The sequence below is a fragment of the Pseudorca crassidens genome, chromosome 7 (assembly GCF_039906515.1).
Source record: "Pseudorca crassidens isolate mPseCra1 chromosome 7, mPseCra1.hap1, whole genome shotgun sequence".
NCBI lineage: Eukaryota > Metazoa > Chordata > Mammalia > Artiodactyla > Delphinidae > Pseudorca > Pseudorca crassidens.
Window position 1 is genome coordinate 19405396 of NC_090302.1, and position 4674 is coordinate 19410069.

Below are 4674 nucleotides of genomic sequence, written 5' to 3' on the forward strand. Positions count from 1 at the left end.
TGACCCAAAATTTAATATCTCCACCCAAGCCTCTCCCCAGGACCCCAGTCATCCAACTGCCTCCTCATCATGTCCTCTCCACTTAGTGTCTAAATCACCTTAAAGGATGCACATTCTTTTTTTTTTTTGCGGTACACGGGCCTCTCACTGTTGTGGCCTCTCCTGTTGCAGAGCACAGGCTCCAGATGCGCAGGCTCAGCGGCCATGGCTCACGGGCCCAGCCGCTCCGCGGCATGTGGGATCCTCCCGGACCGGGGCATGAACCCGTGTCCCCTGCATCGGCAGGCGGACTCTCAACCACTGCGCCACCAGGGAAGCCCCAAGGATGCACATCTTGATCCGAGATCTTGAACTCCCTCCCCCAGTCTTCCTTGTCTCCATGAAAGGCATCTCCATCCTTCTGATGTTCCAACCAAGAACTTGGACTCAGACTTCTCTCTTATCTTTCCCGCTCATTCACATTCAGCTCAATAAGAAATTATATCTGCTCTACTACAAAATATATTCTGAATCTGCCATTTCTTGCGATCCTCCCTGCCACCACCCTATCCAATCCACCATCATTCCTCACCTAGGAAACTGCAGTAGTTTCCAACGTGGTCTCCCTGATGCCACCCTCCTGTCTTCAGGCCACTCTCAACAGAGCAAACAGGATCATCCTTTTGAAGCTGAAATCGGAACCTGCCACCCTTCTGCACCACACCTTCCAAAGCCTCCCCAACTCACTGAAGGAGAAGCCAAGTCCTACCCAACTCTCACCCCAGAAGTCCTGTGTGGTCACCCTCCTCCAACACTGCTCCAGCCATCCTGGCCACCTTGATGCTCCTTGAACACACCTGCTTCAAGGCCAGGAGAAATCTTCTACCCGACACCCTCAGAGCTTCCCCTCACTCCAGGTCTTCACTCAAATGTCCACTCTCAGGAAAGGTTGCCTCTTCTGACCACCCTATTTTAAACTGCAACTAAGGTAACTCCCTGGCTCTCTTTTCTGTTTTTTAATTTTTTTCTAAAGCACTAAGGTCATCTACTATACTATAAATGTAACTTATTTTTGCTGTCTACTGGCCATCTCCGCCCACTAGAATATGAGCTTCATGAAACCAGGGATTTTTATCCGTTTTCATCACTGCTTTACCCCATCACCTAGAACACTATATTGTACCCAATAGTAAGCGCTCAAGTACAATAGCTCATTATTTATTTGTAAGCTATTTACCTCTGCCTTAGAATCCACTGAGAATCAAGAAGGAAGGGAGAAGTACCTTGTAGCAGCCAAAATAGATGTCTGTATCACCAAAAAGGTTATACAGATGGCAAATGAGTGCATGAAAAGATGTTCAATGTTGTTAGCCATTAGGGAAATGCAAATTAAAACCACAGTGAGATATCACTCTACACTTAACAAAATAGCTAAAATAAGAAAGAGTAGTAGGGGCTTCCCTGGTGGCACAGTGGTTGGGAGTCCGCCTGCCGATGCAGGGGACGCGGGTTCGTGCCCCAGTCCAGGAAGATCCCACGTGCCGCGGAGCGGCTGGGCCCGTGAGCCATGGGCGCTGAGCCTGTGCTCCGCAACGGGAGAGACCACAATGGTGAGAGGCCTGTGTACCGCAAAAAAAAAAAAAAAAGAGTAGTAACCCCAAATTCTAGAGAGAGGATGCTGAGAGGATGTTGGTTCTTTCACACATTGCTGGTGGGAAATAAAATGATACAACCACTCTGGAAAAGAGTCTGGCAGTTACCTACAAACTAAATATGCGCCAGCTGTATGACCCAGCAATTTCACTCTTGGGCATTTACACTAGAGAAATAAAAACGTGTTCACACAAGAACCTGTACAGCAGTATTCATAGCAGCTTTATTCATAATAACTCTAAACTGGGAATAACCCAAATGTTTATCAGTGGGTAACTAGTTAAACAAACTGTGGTCCATCCATACCATGGAACACCATTCAGCAATTAAAAGATATGATGTATTAATCATACAATAACTTGGATAGACCTCAAGGAAGTGATGCTGAGTGGGGAAAAAAAAGCCAGTCCCCAAAAGACACAGACCACATGATTCATTTATATTACATTGGCAAATAAGGTAACTCCAAGCTGTAAAGTAGATTTGTAGTTGCCCGGAATTAAGGGAGGAAGAGGGGGAGGATAGCAGCTGTGACCATAAAATGCAGCGCGAGGGATCTTTCTGATGGAGATTTTCTGTATCTTGACTGTGGCGTTGGTCACAGGATTCTATACATGTGATAAACATCACAGGACTAAATACATACACACAAAAAAGCGCATATAAAGCTGATAGAATCTGAATATCAGTGTCCACTTCCTGGTTGTGGTATTATATCAATATTATAGTTATGCAAGATGTTGTCTTTGGGGAAAGCAGAGTAAAGGGTATACAGAATCTCTCTCTATTTTTTCTTACAACTATATGTAAATCTACCTCTACAGTTATCTCAAATAAAGGTCTGTAGGTCCATGCCCTAAAACTCTTATCCTCTTCCCACAGAAGTTCCCCAGGCACAAACTCTTTTGCAGATAGCTAGATACATTAGAATGAGGAGAGCCTGCTAGAGTTCTCAAGGCCACACAATAAAGGGACTAAAACCCAGGTATCCCAATCCCCAGTCTGGTGTTTTTAGTATTCACCATCTTTTAAGGCCTTCTTGCATTATGGATGAGAATACACATCTCTTCATTTGAACCCATACATTTACCACGTTTAAGACTCTGGTTTGATCAAGCACAGCAACTTTCTAAAAAAGAAATACAAGGGTAAGAACACACCTGTAAATCCCTTCAAGATGATTTGATGTTAAGTGTGATTTTGTGTTTAAAAGTTACAACAGCAAAGAGTTAGGTTAGTTTCAAGGAAAAGTTTCTTATTTGATTTGTTAAACCAAGAATGGGTAACCACGGAACACAAAAAAAATCATCCTTTGCTGGAATTCTTTGAAAATATGTTAGATGCTTATTTCAATAGATGTTGGTTAAGAGTCTTCTGTGTGACAGTTACTATGTTAGAAGCTACAGGGAAGGCTTGTGACTGCCCTCTTAGATTTGCTACCTTAATCAGGGTGATGAAAAACAATCAATCACAGTCCAGTATGAAGTAGTCAATCACAGAGGAAGAATGGGAAGCTGTAAGAACATAGATGAGCATCTCACCCCATCTTGGAGGCAGGGAGATGCAGGAAAGTTTTCTACGTGAAGTTGAAAAAAATATGGGAGCTTGGTGATATGAAAGGAAAGGAATGGAAGATTTCCCAGTGGAGGGAACAGCAGATATAACAGTGCAGCTAGTCCACAGTGCATTTGGAGAAACTGCAGCTTAGAATGTAGTAAGAGAAGAGCTGGATGCCGAGGAGGGATGATGGTGGGCAGGTCATGAAAGGCTTTTCCAAGTAGCCTGAAGGGTTTAGGCTATGATATAAGCAGATACAGCCACTGAATGGAGGCACTAGTCAGACTGGTTTCTACCAAATGCCACAGGACATCCTTAAGCTTTCCTCTTTCTGTAACCCATCTTTTTGCAGGGCCCTCTATTCTTGTCCACTATCACCGTCCCTAAGTTTCCAGACCTTGTTCCAATACACCTCTTTCTCTAGGAAGCCTCCCAACCCCTAACTGGAAGGGATGGCCTACTCCGGGTAGAGTGGGTATGGGTGTCTGTGCAGGTGCGCTGTATAGCATCACATACAGTATAGCGTAATCAGCAGGATGCTCTAGGACCAGCTTGCCCCAGTTCCGAGCCTGGCTTTACTGCGTACTCTCTACGCTCCAGTTTCCTTATCTGTCAGGTGGAAATAACAACATTTCTATGTCAAAAGATTATCTCAGGGTGGAATAATTTCATGGATACATTTAACTCACTCAGAAGAGTGACTGGCCCAAAGCCAGCGTTTAATCAGTCTTAGCCTTTGTTACATGTTGTGGCCCCCGTACACACCCAACTGTAAGCTCAGTCAACTTTGGACTCATCAGAGAGTAGAAGTCAATGTCCTCCCCTTATGGACAGTCACCTCTATGACCTCATACTCTTTCCTCAGGCAATTGGTCAACACAAGCTAGAAATACGCTTTCCTTTCACAGGCAACCGTGTAGTAGAGGCAAGAACCTTAAACCATGATTTGGAAAAACTAGATCCTCTTCCTGGCTCCTCCGTCTTAATCCCTGGCTGACCTAGGGCAAGTGCCTTCTCCTTCCAGAACGTCAGTAGTCCCATCTGTGCAATGGGAACGAGCTCCTAGGAGACTCAAAAAGACAGAGGGCTTGGCGGCACTTAGCAAACTGGTGATGCAAACGTGGTTTCCATCTCCCAGTCTGCAAGCCACACCACCCATACTCACTTTCACTTCCGGAAGAAGCACACTCCCCAGACTGGCACACTGGCAGGCCTCCAGTTCAGGGAGCAGGTATATTTTCACTGGCCCCTCCCACTGACTTGATGAATTTATTTTCTCCTCCTCCAGGGACTTTCCTAACTTCCTTCTGTAAATGAAGGAAGGTGCACATGAGCACACTGTATATATAAATATGCTTGGGAAAGCTTTCCTCTTCTTCTCTCCTTCTCTTTTTTTCTTTTTCTTAAACCAAACTTGGTTTCTGTTGTAGGCGGTGCATTCCCTAGCAGGGTAGGGTGGGGCACAGTGTGCTGTGGAAAGTGGAG